Source organism: Carcharhinus amblyrhynchos, chromosome 2 (assembly GCF_965287045.1).
Source record: "Carcharhinus amblyrhynchos chromosome 2, sCarAmb.v2.hapA, whole genome shotgun sequence".
Taxonomy (NCBI): domain Eukaryota; kingdom Metazoa; phylum Chordata; class Chondrichthyes; order Carcharhiniformes; family Carcharhinidae; genus Carcharhinus; species Carcharhinus amblyrhynchos.
Window position 1 is genome coordinate 21,413,053 of NC_137325.1, and position 16,479 is coordinate 21,429,531.

Here is a 16,479-nt window from a genome sequence, read left to right on the forward strand (position 1 = left end):
TTACCCAGTACCAAGTCTAACGTGGCCCCACTTCTTGTTGGTTTATCCACATATTGTGTGTCACACACTGTACAAAAAGTGTCCCATCTGAACTATTCGGCCGATAAAGGTTCCAATCAATATTTGGAAAGTTAAAGTGACCCATGATAACTACCCTGTGACCTTCACACTATCCATAATCTGCTTTGCCATTTCTTCCTCTATCTCTACTATTATTTGGGGGGCCTATAGAAAATTTCTAACAACGTGACCGATCCTTTCCTATTTCTAACTTCAGCCCATATTGCCTCAGTAGGCAGATCGCCCTCGAAATGTCGTTCAGCAGCCGTTAAACTATCCTTGATTAACAATGCTGCTCCTCCACCTCTTTTACTGCTTTCCCTACTCTTACTGAAACATCTATACCCCGGAACTGCCAACAACCATTCTTGTCCCTGTTCTAACCATGTCTCCGTAATGGCCACAACATCAGAGTCCCAAGTACCAATCCACACTCCAAGTTCACCTGCCTTATTCCTGATGCTCCTTGCATTGAAGTAGACACACTTCCACCCAGCATCCTGTCTGCCCGGACACTTCTGCAACCTTGATACCTTCCTCAGTACCTCACAACCCTCAACACTGGCTTTTGGACGACAGCTCATTTTCCCATCCCCCTGACAAATTAGTTTAAACCTCCCCAAAGAGCCGTAGCAAATTTCCCTCCCAGGATATTGCTGTCCCTCTGGTTCAGGTGCAAACCCCCCTGTTTGCACAGGTGCCACCTTCCCAAGAATGGGTTCCATGAGAAACAACATCACGTTTTGAGCACTTACAGAGGGTCTAACCAAATCCTAGTGACCACAAGTCCTGAATACATGTACAGAAGAGTATAAGAAAGTTGTACCTTTCCTTTAGCCTTTGCCGTACAATAGATCAGCACACCGGATGTGAAGAGAGACTGAAGAGAACGAGCAAAATTGAATGTTGTGGGTGCCATGGTGGCACAGTGGTTAGCACTGCTGCCTCACAGCACCAGGGACCCGGGTTCAATTCCAGCCTCACCTCACTGTCTGTGTGGAGTTTACACACTCTCCCTGTGTTTGTGTAGGTTTCCTTTTGGGACTCCGGTTTCCTCCCACAGTCCAAAGTTATGCGGGTTATGCTGATTGGCCATGCTAAATCGACCCTAGTGTCAGGGAGATTATAGGGTGAATACGTGGGGTTACGGGAATAGGGCCTGGGTGGGATTGTAGTCAGTGCAGATTCAATGGGCCAAATGGCCTCCTTCTGTAGGGATTCTTTGAACCAATCATTCAGGAAACATGCAATCCTTTAGTCTCCTGATTGAGGACTGGATGGAAGATTCAGCTTTGTGGATATCGTCCAGGCAACTAGATGTGTAAACCTTGCCCCTCATAGCTTAAAGGAGCAGGATGATGGAGACCACTTGTCCTGTTGTTTAAAATGTAAAACATGAACTTGATTGTGAGGATCCAGCTTCTGTGGGGTATTAATAAAATGAGGACATCACAGAATTGAAAGAGGCCAGTTTGCAAGTTTTGTTTTTCATTGCAGAGTCCTGCATGGTATTATTAGCCTGTTCATCATCTATCAACGTGCCAGTTCAGATCTTGTGATTTTGAAACATCGTTCAATAAAATTAGTTTGTGCACTTTATAATCTGACATCTTTGCCAGTGTCATGATTTATTCTGTTGAAGTTTGAATCCACATCACAATTCAAGTATTACAATGTGCATTAATCATGAAGTATAAGATTACATGTGAACATAAAATAATTCCAGTTGGCTCAATTTAGGATGTTTCTAAATTTGCTTGGCCTGGTTAAGAGCAATCCCAGTTCAAGCAACAGCTTGCTAGTTAGAAAAACATAGCAATCGTATCCTCAAGCACAGATGTAGCAGCTCAGCAACCAGAAGGAATTTAAAAAGCATTTTTGAATTGGAACTTCATATTTAGGTTGTATTCCCTCAGCGGGCATCTTTGCATTCATTATTGGAAGTTACATAGGAAAAGGGGAATGTACCGGGCTGGAAAATATTACTGCAGAACATCTGGCTTGTCACACTGAAATCCCACTTAATTAAAACAAACACTGGTAATATTGTGCAATATGCACCATATTACAATTTGTAGTTTGAATAATCTGAATGAAAATTCTAACAAACTCACATTTTTACCAGGTGGCCCTCTGTGACCATGGAGACCCTGAAATAAATAAAAATATTACATTAGTAAGTGGATTCGTCTGATAACTTTACGACATGAGTTATACACCCTAACGTGGGTTGTACCTCTTAGCATTTTTGAAAAAAGCATTTCTCTGTTCAAGTGATTTGAGTGCATCAAATGTTTGGGTGGCACTGAACAAAGAACAAAGATAAAAGAAAATTAAAGCACAGGAACAGGCCCTTCAGCCTTCCAAGACTGCATTGACTATGATGCCTGGCTTAATTAAAACCCCCTACATTTCCGAGGACCATATCCCTCTATTCCCATCTCATTCATGTACTTGTCAAGGCACCCCTTAAAAGTCACTACTGTATCCACTTCCACTACCTCCCCGGCAACAAGTTCTAGGCACTCTCTGTGTAAAAAAACTGCCTCGGACATCTCTTTTAAAACTTGCCCCTCGCACATTAAACTTATGCCCCCTAGTAATTGACTCTTCCACCCTGGGAAAAAGCTTCTGACTATCCATTCTGTCCATGCCTCTCATAATCTTGTAGACTTCTATCAGGTTTCCCCTCAACCTTCCTCACTCCAGTGAGAACAAACCAAGTTTCTCCAACCTCTCCTCATAGCTAATGCTCTCCATACCAGGCAACATCCTGGTAAATCTTTTCTGTACCCTTTCCAAAGCCTCCACATCCTTCTAGTAGTGTGGCGACCAGAATTGAACACTATATTCCAAGTGCAGACTAGTTAAGGTTCTATAAAGCTGCAACATGACTTGCCAATTTTTAAACTCAATACCCCAGCTGATGAAGGCAAGCATGCCGTATGCCTTCTTGACTCCCTTCTGCACCTGCATTGCCACTTTCGGTGATTTGTGCACCTGTACACCCAGATCCCTTTGCCTATCAATACTCTTAAGGGTTCTGCCATTTACTGTATATTTCCTATCAGTGTTAGACCTTCCAAAATGCATTACCTCACATTTGTCCGGATTAAACTCCAATTGCCATCTCTCCATCCAAGTTTCAAACTGATCTAGATCCTGCTATATCCTCTGATGGTCCTCATTGCTACGCACAAATCCACTAACCTTTGTGTCGTCCGCAAACTTACTATTCAATCCAGTTATCTTTTCCTCCAAATCATCTATATATTGCAAACAGCAAAGGTCCCAGCACTGATCCCTGAGGAACACCACTTGTCACAGCCCTCCATTCAGAAACGCACCCTTCCACTGCTACCCTCTGTCTTCTTTGACCGAGCCAGTTTTGTATCCACCTTATTAGCTCACCTCTGATCCCATGCAACTTCACCAGTCTGCCATGAGGGACCTTATCAAAGGCCTTACTGAAGTCCATGTAGACAACATCCACTGCCTACCCTCATCAATCATCTTCGTCACTTCCTTGAAAAACTCGATCAAATTCGTGAGACACAACCTCCCCTTCACAAAACGATGTTGCCTCTCACTAATAATTGGCACAGTGGTTAGCACAGCTGGCTCATAGCAGTAGGGAATTGGGTTCGATTCTGGCTTCGGGTGACAGTCTGTGTGGAATTTGCACATTCTCTCCTGTGTGGGGAGAATGTCTGTGTGGGGATTCTCCAGTTTCCTCCCACACTCCAAAGATGTGTTGATTAGGTTGATTGGCCATGATAAATTGACCCATGGTATAGGGGGAATTAGTAGGATAAATACTTGGGGTTACAGGGATAGGGCCTGGGTGGGATTGTTGTCGGTGCAGGCTCAATGGGCCGAATGGTCTCCGTTTGCACTGTGGGGATTCTATAATTGAGAGAAAAGTAACAGGTTTTACATATTTGTCTTTGAATCAACCTTTCGTCTTGTACATTAGGTCGAAATTGCAACAAAGAAAAATTTCTCACACAGGTGGCATTACAAAAAAAATTGCAAGGATGAAATAGGTCTTGAGAAACACAGAAAATAGAAGCAGGAGGAGGCCAGTCAGCCCTTCACACCTGCTCTGCTATTCATTATGATGATGGCTGATCATCAAATTCAATATCCTGATTCTGCCTTCCCCCTTATCTCTGGATCCCTGTAGCCCCAAGCACTATATCTAATTTAGAAGGGAGGCACTAATAATCAAATCTGTAGTTTAATTCAACAGGTAACATTTTGGTTCATTCTTCAACTAAGAGGAACTTGCATGATCCAGAATGTTGGGAAACAAAGGTATTTAATAGGGATTCAAAGTTAAAGTTTCAACACTGAGATCTGTGCAAATATGTGGACTGCAACAACATTTCAACTTTCTTGTTTTCACATAAGTAACCAATTTCGACACTCATATTAATGTAAATAATCAACAATTTTGCTTCCAACGATCTTAGAAGGCAGGTCCCAGTGTGGAATAGAACTTGCTTAGAATAGTGGGAGTCAGAAGTTATCTTGAATCAGAGTAAAGACAGGCATGAGCTGTGAATTTAAGGCAGAGGAATGAAGAAGGGTGGCATGTTGGATCTTAGGAGGATCCAAACAGAACCATTTGGAACAGCAGTACCAAAATAATACTAACAGTAAAAAACACATAAATGAAAAATATTAGACAGATAGACAAGGATCCAAAAAAGGACTGTGCCTCAGATAATAAACTTTTTCTTGGATCCAGTCCTGAACTACAAGATGGGAACAATATTAAGTTCTTGGATGAACTTCATTCTATGTGCTGTTGATCTGGGATGAGATATTTCAGTGACTTTGAGTTAAAGCACTCGGGGAAAAGAAACACTTGGCAAGACAGAGGTAATGAAGACTGCTGGAGGGAGAATTTGTGATGGAAATTAGGTGGGAGGAATTAGAGAAACAAATTCAGGCCATGCACATTCTGGTACCAAAAAAATGAGACAGCACAGAAGGTGGCTATTCAGCCCATCAGGCCTGTGTTGGCTCTTTGGGAGAACAACCTAATTCCAATTTTTGCTCGTCCCACATAGCCCTATAATTATTATTTTACCCTCCATATATTTATCCAATTCTCCATTGAACGCTCCTATTGAATCTGCTTCCTCTATCTTTTTCAGCAGCACAATTCAGCTCATTGTGTAAATAAAACTAAACATTCTTACGACTATAGAAGCATCATCATGGAGTCATTGGGCGTGATCTTACCTGCCGTTCACACCACTCTCTCTGGTCGGAGGATTTGGCAGCCAGCCACATCTCCGTTCACTGCAGCGGGATGGGAAAATCCCACCAGTGAGAATAGTGACAAGATTTTGTGCATCGAATCATAAGTGCAGAAAAGGCCCATTGAATCTCCACTGATTGACACTATTCTCCCCTGAATCTGGCTAAGTTAGGGGTTCCACTCGTAGACACGCAGGGTAGAATAGGTGTAGGAGGATGCGGCGGCGCGGGCTCATTGGGCCGAAGGGCCTGTTTCCCATGCTGGGTTGTTCTTTGTTCTTTGATGAAACTACACTAAATCAACACTAATCCCATTTTCCAGCACTTGGCCTGTAGCCTTGAATGTTATGGCATAGTGATGCTCATCCATACACTTTTTTAAAGTTTGTGAGGTTTTCTGCCTCCAGTACCCTCCCAGGAAGTGCATTCCAGACTCCCACCACCCTTTAGGTAAAAACATTTTCCTCAGATCCCCTCACCTTAAAATTATGCCTCCTCATTATTGACCTTTCAACTAAAGGGAACATCTGTTTCCTATCCACTCTGTCCAAATCCCTCATAATCTTATACACTGCAATCAGGCCTTCCCTCAGCCTACCCTGCACTAAAGAAAATAACCCGAGTCTATCCAGCCTCTCTTCATATCTCATATGCTCCATTCCAGTAAACATCCTAGTGAATCTCCTTTACACCCTCTTCGAAGCAATCACATCCTTCCTATAGTGTGGCAACCAGAACTGCACACAATATTCTATCTGTGGCCTAACTAAAGTTTTGTACAGCTCCAGCATAACCTCCCTGCTCTTATAATCTACACCACGACTGATAAAGGCAAGTGGCCCATATGCCTTCTTAATGACCCTATTAACTTGTTCTGCCACCTTCAGGTATCTGTTGACAAGCATCCCCAGATCCCTTTGTTCCTCTGATCTTCCTAATGTTCTGCTATTCATTGAGTATTCCTTTGTTTTGTTACTTCTTCCAAAGTGCATCATCTCATACTTTTCAGGGTTAAATTTGTGTCTGATTGTGGGTGACCCATTGAGTTCTGCTCCATCCAATAAACACTTATCTATTCTAATCCCATTTTCCAGCACTTGGTCTGTGTCCTTGTATGCTATGGCATTACAAGTGCTCAGCTAAATGCTTCTTCCGGCCTCGACCACCCTTTCAGGCACTGAGTTTCAGATTCCCACTGGATGCAAATGTTTTTCCTCAAATCTGCTCTAAATCTACTGCTCCTTACCTTACATCTATGGTTATTGACTCTCCTACTCAGGGAAAAAATTAAGGAAAATATCCCTAGTGGATCTAACCTCTCTTCATAGTTGAAACACTTCAGCCCAGTGCAGAGGAGATCCTGGCACATCTCCTCTGCACCCTTTCTAGCGCAAACCTATCCTTGCTGTTGTGTGTGATATCATTTTTGATTTGATTTGATTTGATTTATTATTGCCATGTATATTAGCATACAGTGAAAAGTATTGTTTCTTGCCCGCTATACAGACAAAACATACTGTTCATAGAAAAGGAAATGAGAGTGTGCAAAATGTAGTGTTACAGTCATAGGTAGGGTGTAGAGAAAGATCAACTTAATGCAACGTAAGTTCATTCAAAAGTCTGACAGCAACAGGGAAGAAGCTGTTCTTGAGTCAGTTGGTATGTGACCTCAGACTTTTGTATCTATTTGGAAGAAGGTGGGAAAGAGAATGCCTGGGGTGTGTGGAGCCCTTAATTATGCTGGCTGCTTTGCCAGGGTAGTGGGAAGTGTAGACAGAGTCAATGGATGGGAGGATGGTTTGCATGATGGATTGGGCTACATTCACAACATTTAATAGTTCCTTGCAGTCTTGGGCAGAGCAGGAGATGTACCAAGCTGTGATACAACCAGAAAGAAAGCTTTCTATTGTCCATCTGTAAAAGTTGGGGAGAGTCATAGCTGACATGCCGAATTTTCTTAGTCTTCTGAGAAAGTAAAGGAGTTGATGGGCTTTCTTAACTATAGTGTTGGCATGGGGGGACCAGGACAGTTTGTTGGTGATCTGGACACCTAAAAACTTGAAGCTCTCGACCCTCTCTATTTCATCTCCGTTGATGTAGACAGGGGCATGTTCTCCTTTATGCTTCCTGAAGTAGATGACAATCTCCTTTGTTTTGTTGACATTGAGGGGGAGATTATTGTCACAGCCTCAGTTCACCAGATTCTCTATCACATTCCTGTACTCTGTCTCGTCATTGTTTGAGGTCCAATCCACTACAGTGGTGTCATCAGCAAACTTGAAAATTGAATTGGAGGGGAATTTGGCCACACAGTCATAGGTGTATAAGGAGTATAGTAGGGGGCTGAGAGCACAGCCTTGTGAAGCACCAGTGTTGAGGATGATTGTGGAGATCTGATTCTTTTGCCAAATTCAAATTTGCACATTCTGGTTATTGACCTTCTGGCCACTAGACCCAATTTCTTCCTGTCTGCCCTCTTAAAAAATATTCATGATTTTGAACTTCAAATTTCCCCTTCTTTCCTTTATGGAGAGCAATGTACCCAGTTTCTCCAGTCTCTCCACAGAGGAAACCTTCTGGAGCTCCTACGTGCTCAGGAATTGCAGGTTACACAGCTATGGACAGCATGGTGGCATAGGGGTTAGCATTGCTGCCTCACAGCAGGGACCTGGGTTTGATTCCCGGTTTGTGTTACTCTCTGTTTGGAGTTTGCCCATTCTCTTCATATCTACATAGGTTTGCTCCGGGTGCTCAAGCTTCCTCCCACAATCGAAAAATGAGCTGCTTTGGTGGATTGGCCATGCTAAATTGCCCCTTAGTGTTAGGGGACTAGCTAGGGTAAATGTATGGGGTTATGGGGATAATGCCTGGGCGGGATTGTGATTGGTGCAGATTTGATGGGCTGAGTAGCCTCCTTCTGCACTGTGGGATTCTACCTCCCTTGTCCCACAATTCTCTTGAAACAAAACTTGCTGTAGATCCAATTAACTACTCTGATCATTTCTATATTTGAAGGGATGACAAAGGATGGAGAATAAAGCCATTGAATGCGAGATGGGAGGTGTAGTTTTCACTTGCAAGAGACAAAAGAGGTCATTTTGATGTTGGGTAGATTCAGTCACAATTATACATCTCCCCCAACCAATCTCTTTTTTCCATTGATAGCCAATGGTCAGATGAATTAAGATGGCCCAATTTATATTATTGCATAAGGTATAACGTTACAATTTTTACCAACCCTTTCCCACCATGAGTAAAGAGTTGAAGAACATTGAAGGAAAGCACTGGCAGCAGGGCAGATCGGGTTGGGATAAGGTACTGTGCACTTTCTGAGTGAAGATATTGGAGACTTACAGGATTTCCTGCACTGCCGGGCTTTCCTGGCTTACCCTCCTCTCCTGGATCACCCTGCAACAAAATGTTTCGTTATTAGCTCACCTCTACTTATAGAAATCCAATGAGCAACTGCACTATACCGGAACATAGCATTTGGAGTTAATGTTGGACGTGCTTGTAACAATAACAAAGAGAGAACATTGCATTCATTAATTCCACAGATGGGATAATTGATGGAATTAGTCCATCCATTTCTCCAGTATAACATTTCATTTGGATGATTAACTTGTTCACACTGCACTAAAGTAGTACACAATCTTGAGCATGTTAAAAATACAACTGAACTCTTGGGGATCCTGTAATCAACCTCACATTTCTGGACATAAAAGCATAATTGTTTTAAAAATAAGTTAAATGAACATATGGAAAAGGCCCTATAATTCACCAGGGATTGTTTAAGCAACAATGTAATTGTAATGGATGCCAGGGAGCATTGATCGTTGAAAAGGAAGACAGAAGATGTTCAGCTATAACAGTTAGAACAACAGGTTGAACTCATTCCTAAAAAACTTCACCTATGAACTTTGAATGAAAATCTGCTTCATTTTCTCATGCACTCTTGCTTATGACTGGGGTTTAAAAATATATAGTTAGCTAACCATGTACACCGCAAATCAGAGACATTATTCTTGTACAGTTTTTATATCACTGCCATAGTATAAAGGAAGATTAAAGTTTTCAATGCTTGTATAAACATTGCTGTAATATCATTTTTGGCAGACTTTGCTGGGAACGGGGCATCTTACAGCTGTCCCATTAGTCAGACGTACTAAGACACATTGAAGTTTTAAAAATCTTTGGCCACAAAGTTGTTGAAAATGTGAGCTGCTAGTGGTGCAGTGAGGACAACAGGACAACTAAACCCGCGGTGAACAATGGAACAAGCAACATGGACCAGAATTTATTAACTGCAAAAGTAACAGTCAAGCTAAATACCCACACTGCTATTCATGTACTAATAAAGCAGCAATTTCCAATGGGTGCAGATGTGTAGATTTGTTTATTATTTCATGGTATACGAGCATCACTGGCTGGGCCAGCATTTATTGCCCATCCCTAATTTCCCTTAAACTGACTGATTTGCTAAGCCATTTCAGAGGGCATTTAAGAGTCAATTGCTCTGGATCTGGAGTCACATGTAGATCAGACTCGGTAAGGATAGTAGATTCCCTACTCTAAAAGACATTAGTGAATGAAATGGGTTTTTACGACAGTCAACAATGGATTCATGGTCATCAGTAGACTTCCAATTTCAGGCTTCTTTTAAATTCAAATTTCACTATCTGCCATGGTGAGATCCAAGTCTGGGTCCCCAGAGCAGACCTTGGGTCTCTCGATCACTAGTACAGTGACAATGTCATCACTCCATCAGATTCTTGCAAACTTGAAAATGCATTTGTTGCTGCAAAAGATATACCTACCCATCCATTAACTCTGTGAAAACATTCTACCTTACTATTCAAATGTATTGAATGTAATTTAGTTACTGGATTTATGTTGTAGATATAGAGTAAAACCACCACTGAAAGCAAAGGCTTGTCCATTTCAGTCTCAGTATGGCTTTTGCATTATGTATGTCTTAATTATTGCCAAACAGTCTTACTAGTATTGAAAATGCACTTATGCAAGTTTGAAGGTTCATTCCTTTAGGCTTGAATGGTTGTTGATGATTTAATTTTTGCGGTGATTGTCACTTTAAGACTGAGTAAAGGTCATGTGGTCTGAACAACCAATCAAGACCTAGCACAGGGAATCTCTCCAGGGAGAGGGGTTTTCCTGGGAGTAGATTGTACTTTGGATTTGCTGGATGCACATAGGTAATGTCTTGGAAATATAGTTGTTTTGTTCTACCAAAGAAGTCTCCGAGAATATGTCTTTATAATATATGCTTTCCTTTTCCTCTCTCTCTCTTAATCTAACCTTGCATGGAAATTAAATGCGCAGGGACAGGTCTATTCACTGGCTATAGTAAATGTTGGGCATTTATCTCCTTAACAAATGAGAATAAATGAATGTGAAATAAACAAAGGGAGAACCGAGAGGGAAGTGAATTAAAGCAGATAAGTTAATCACCAAATTGGACCCAGAAAGAGAAATAAAGGAAGGGAAAGTAAGATTGCTGTAAGAGAGAGAAAGAATAAGAGTGAGGAAGAAAAATAATTGTAATATTTGACATTTTTAAATATCCTGAAACCGTTCACAACCTTAAGGAATGAAGCTCCATACTTGGTAGTAATTTATAGATCATTAAAAGGGTACTTACGCTGATAATTGCCAGACTTAATTTTCAATGGAGAGTTTAATGAGCAATTAATGCGAAATGCAATGATAACTTGAATATCACAGGAATTTAGGCAATGTACTCGATCATTTTTGAATTGTCGTGCATAGCTGATTTGTGTAAATATCTCACAACACCAGGTTAAAATCCAACAGGTTTATTTGGAATCATGATAAACCTGTTGGATTTTAACCTGTGAGACTTCTTACTGCGCCCACCCTAGTCCAGCACCAAGGCCACACATTTACACCTTGTGTAAATGTGTGGCTTTGTAAAAAACTTGCATAGTACAGTGATTTATAGGGGGTGACTTGCATGCAATCAACATGCAAACTTTTGGGTAAGCATTGGACTAGGCATTGGAGTTAAGAACGAGATTCCATTTATGCGACGGGGTACAGATCAACTTGCTACAGATATCACTTCCTCACTACAAGTTGCTCTCTGATTTGCGCATTAATAGCTACAATTTATTTTTTCGGCAGAAGCTGGTAGAATAAATTAGGAAACAAGTACATACTTAAAGATGAATATAGCATACCAACTGTCCTAAGTCTCCTTTTTCACCTTTTTGACCTTGAGTATTGTTCTTGATGCCAGCTTCACCCTAAATAAAATGAACAAATGAATCCAGTAAACTTCAACAAAACTGACTTACAGGATTTCTCAGCAGTATCCAATGGCAAAGAACTGAAATTTAATCGTAATTCTAGGAACTTATTCAAACAAACTCCACACATATTGTGACAAAGTTATCTATTGTTTTAGTGATAAGGATGAAAAGGAGCTTATCACAAAACCAAGACATTTTTTTAAAAATAAGAATGTCCAGTCCACCATGTGTGAGTAGCTCAACTTCCAATTATTAGAAATTAGTTTTGAAGAACTGTACAGAACCATTTATGAGTTTAATTTGGTATAGACTCATCGCTTTCTTAGTCAATTAGATATTTTGTAATTTTTAAAAGGTGCCCCAATTAGTGTTCTTGCATAAAAAAGCTGCTTAATTTGACAAAGGTTTTCTAAATTTATTACTGTCACAAGTAGGCTTACATTAACACTGCAGTGAAGTTACTGTGAACATCCCCTAGTCACCACTCTCTGGTGCCTGTTCAGGTACATTGAGGGAGAATTTAGCATGGAGACTACACATTGCTCAAACTTAAGCTACACAAAGGCTTATGAAACACAGTGTACTGATTTTAAAGACATGACTTTATTTAACCATACAATCAAATGAGAGAATGATATATGGTAGCCTAAAACTCAAGGTATAGAATGCAGGCAGCCCAATGTCACTGTAAGATACAAAGTCCTTGCAAGGACAATTGTACAGTTACCAAATCATATTGCCTACCTCTCCAGTGGACATTATCCAATGAACATTAATATAAATCAATCAATAATCATCCTGTCATTAACTCCAGCCAATAACAACATGCATCTTGACCTCATGGGATTTCATCTGTTATTAAATACAGGCGTTCCTCCCTGTGTTGCCCAAAAACACAGAACGCTGGACAGTGAGAATGGTTCCCACCGAATTGAACCCACGTGACATTCATCCGACCCTGAGAAATCCCTTATATCTGCCTGTCACCTGCGTTATCAGCTCAGGGCTCTATTAATCAAATTGGCATTAGTAGCCACTTTGTTCCTGACAACTGCTGATAACATAGCCTGCTTTCAGTCAAACAATGGTTCTCTGGAATGTAGGCCCTATCTCTTGCCTCATCTCCTATGTTTTGCTGTTGGCCAAAGCTTTCACAAAATGTCACTAAAAGCAAATCACATCCATTTTATAAATTCAAAATAAATGTTTTAAATGATAAATACTCATTGTTCATATAGAGCTGTCTTTTATAGCAGCAGTCCTTGTCAGCCTTTCCAAAGTCCAAGAATATTTACTCTTAAGTCAGTATTGTGTTAGTGTGCCTAAACCTATATACGAAACTGAGTTTTATTTGCCCATTCTAGCCCCCTACATCAACAAGCCTCATCAAATGGACAGCACAGTGGTTAGCACTGCTGCCTCACAGCACCAGGGACCTGGGTTCAATTCCAGCCTCGGGTGACTGTCTATGGGGAGTCTGCACATTCTCCCCGTGTCTGCGTGGGTTTCCTCCAGGTTCTCTGGTTTCTTCCCACAGTCCAAAAATGTGCAGGTTAGGTTGATTGGCCAGGATAAATTGCCCCTTAGTGTCAAGCTGATGAGGAAGGTAAATATGTCGAGTTATGGGGATAGCACAAGGTCTGGGTGGGATTGTTGTCAGTGCCGGCTCGATGGGAAAACTGGCCTCCTTCTGCACTGTAGATTCTGTAATATCGATGATAAATGGGCACAATTGGCAGAAAATCTCCATGGCAATTAATTTGATGTGTGGTTGGGGTCAGTTTGGTGGATGGAGTCAGCTGTCAGTGTGGTGATTTTTAAACTAACACAAAAGTTAGCAAAACTGAATTAGCGCTGGTCGCAATTGCTGCCTGAAATTCCTTAATCTTCCTTGAATTTGGGAAAAGTACCCAGCAGAAAAGAAAACCGAAGATGCAATGGCATTTTATAAATTCAAAATAAATGTTTTAAGTGAGAAATACGAGTTATTCATATCGAGCTGTCTTTTGTAGCAGCAGCCCTTGTCAGCCTTCCCAAAGTCCACAAATATTCACTCTTAACTCAGTATTGTGTTAGTGTGCCTAAACAGAATTCGCTGTCCTCGCCTGTGGATGGGATTCTCCAGTCTCGCTGCAATGAATGGAGTTTTGGCTGAGCGCCAAATTCTCTGTTCTCACGGGCAGCAGAAGCGAGACGAATGAGATCAGAGAATTCTGACCAATTTTAAAACCCTGGTTATTAAAAAATACAATAAATAAACATCAAATACAGACTTTCTTTTTATCTAGATATAACTGATGTGGTTTTACTTACACGGTCTCCACGTAAACCTGGTTTTCCACGCTCACCGAGGCCTCCATTTTGGCCTTTTTTACCCTAGAAATGGTGCACAATTTGTTAATACTCAAAGTACCATTGAAGCATGTTTTCAACCCATTCAAGTACCATTTACAAAATTCACACCAAGGTATCTTTTCTTCTTTCCTCTCAGCCTCAGCACCAAGCAATTCTCATCACTGTTGCTTTAAACCACCCTTCCAATTCATTATCTTCTCTCTCCTCTGAATTCACTGCCTCCTACCATCCCTTAATCTCCCTCTCCACATAAACTGCCCAGCCTATATTAATGGCCAGTCCTTTGACCTTGAACCCTACGTAGAACTGTTATTCCCATTGTGTCAATCAGATAAGACCATTTATGATCACTTTAACCAGATCACTCTCTATTGCATCTCTCTTGCACTTTCCAATCCTTGTTCCTTCAAAATCCCAAAGCTGTCCGTTCAATGGCATCTCCACTTTCACCTTTGATGTCTCCATCCCCAATAAAACCATTGCCCTCTCACCCTGACCATTTTTCCTGGTGTGGCCCTCACTCACGATCCCTTAAATTCATGGGGTGCAGACAATTGGGGTGTGGGTATGGCAGACAATTATTTTAAACATTCACCATCCTGACCGGCACACACACAAAGAGCAATCGGGTCCCGTTCTCATCTACCACGTCTGTTTGGAATGCAAAGATGACTCCCAGCCTCTTATCTCTACTGCAACTTCTCTTCCTTGTCTCCTCTACTCTCATCTCCAACAGCAAGTGTGAGAAGCTCAGGGATTTGCTTGTTACTAAGATTGAGATGAACACAATGCTGCTTTTGTTACTTCCTTCTCTTCCCCTAACACATGGGCCAAATTTCCTCCAAAGTCCCCCTTGCCTTACCCTCACATTTGCAGCCAGAGTTCAGGGCCAAGGACTTAAGTTCTTGAATTCCCTCCCTAAACTTCTCTGCCTCTCTATGGGCCTGATTTTACTATTGTGTTGCGCCATTTTCGGGTGCGAAAACTAGGTAAAGTCAATTGTGAGGCAAGTAGTGCGATCCGCGCCCACCTCTGCGTCAGTTTCCTCTTTACCAAGACCCAAAAATGGCTACAATTAGGACTGCGTCCAAAACGGGTGCTAAGGCCATTTAACTGCATTTGCATCCATTTAAATTGAATTAGTGGGCTATGCCCAAATTTACCAACACTTCCTCCTTTACCATCGCGTTCGCCAATCAAAATCGGCGCGAAACAGACACACTCCATAAAAGTTCGATTCGGGCACTCCAGTTAGTGAGGAGGTAGGTGCTCAGATTCCGACGGCTCTCTGCTTGAGATTGGTGCGGGGCAGGGGGTGTCCACTGCCACTCTGCCTGAGATCAGTGGAGGGGAAGAGTGGGTCCACTGCCACTCTGCCTGGGAACAGTAGGGGTGAAAGGGGGCCCGCTGCCACTCTGCCTGTGATCAATGAAGGGAAAGGAGAGGTCCGCTGCCATTCTGCCTGAGATCAATGGGAGGGGGAAATAGGGGGGAGAAAGGGGAGAAGGGGGGACTGGGATTAGTCTGGGTGGCAAAGGGGGTGAGGGATAACGGGGTCAGTAATGTTGTGGAGGTGGGGCAATATCTGTGGGGGCCAAGGGGAGGCATTAACCAGCCTGGGAGGGATGTGGCAGGGGAGCACCATTCTTTCATTTCTTTTTCTACGCATGCTCAGTTGAAGGCGCTGATTGGAGCTACAGGATTTCGCATGTGTTAAGCCCCACCCACAGGCTTCTGCAATGTGCTTTGGAACTGCTGATATTTTTGTAGGCAGAGTACATGTGGGGGCACCTGAAAACGGGTCTAAAAGTCGGACCTGAAACACTCCCAGTTTCAAGTCCGCCCAGCACTTAGAATCAAAATGGTAAAATTGGGCACTATGTTTCTTTAAGACACTCCATAAAGCTTATCTTTGACCAAGCTTTGGGTCTCCTATCCTAATATCTGCTTTCGCAGCCCAGTGTCAATCTTTTTGCTTTCTAATTTTCCTGTGAAGCCCCTTGGCATATTTTACTATTTTATTGATAAAATTATTATTTTGTCGGATGACCATATATAATGCATTGCACGGGCTAGCCCTGGTTACTAGAGTTCTCATCAAATTAGTTGCTTTTTGTCTTTATACTAATTATGCTTCACATAAATGAAGGAAAAGGTGGAAGATGTGAATCAGTTAATCACTTAGGTGGTATTTATGGGACTGTGGCTCTTGATGAGGCTGAAGCTTATCTCTGCACGGTGGCACAATGGTTAGCACTGCTGCCTCACAGCGCCAGGGACCTGGATCATTGTCTGTGTGGAGTTTGCACGGTCTCCCTGTGTTTACTCTGGGTGTTTCTGTTTCCTCCCACAGTCCACAGTATGGGTTAGGTAGACTGGCCATGCTCAATTGCCCCTTCGTGTCAGGGGGACTAGCTACAGTGAATGCATGGGGTTATGGGGATAGACCCTGGGTGAGATTGTGGTTAGTGTAGACTTGATTGATCAAACGGACTCCTTCTGC

The 16,479-nt window shown here is 42.0% G+C and overlaps 1 protein-coding gene and 1 long non-coding RNA gene across 2 annotated transcripts in view; both read right to left on the reverse strand.

The window, feature by feature from the left end:
• Positions 1-16,479, reverse strand: part of LOC145357968 (collagen alpha-6(VI) chain-like) — a 125,844-nt gene that overhangs the window by 53,041 nt on the left and 56,324 nt on the right. The window lies entirely within an intron of this gene.
• LOC145353042 (uncharacterized) overlaps positions 1-16,479 on the reverse strand; it is a 34,952-nt gene that overhangs the window by 13,164 nt on the left and 5,309 nt on the right. The window contains exons 4-7 of the long non-coding RNA XR_013888636.1: positions 13,935-13,997; positions 11,550-11,615; positions 8,686-8,739; positions 2,175-2,210 (exon numbers count right to left, since the gene is read on the reverse strand). This is a non-coding gene — a long non-coding RNA (uncharacterized LOC145353042). The remainder of the gene's footprint in view (positions 1-2,174; positions 2,211-8,685; positions 8,740-11,549; positions 11,616-13,934; positions 13,998-16,479) is intronic.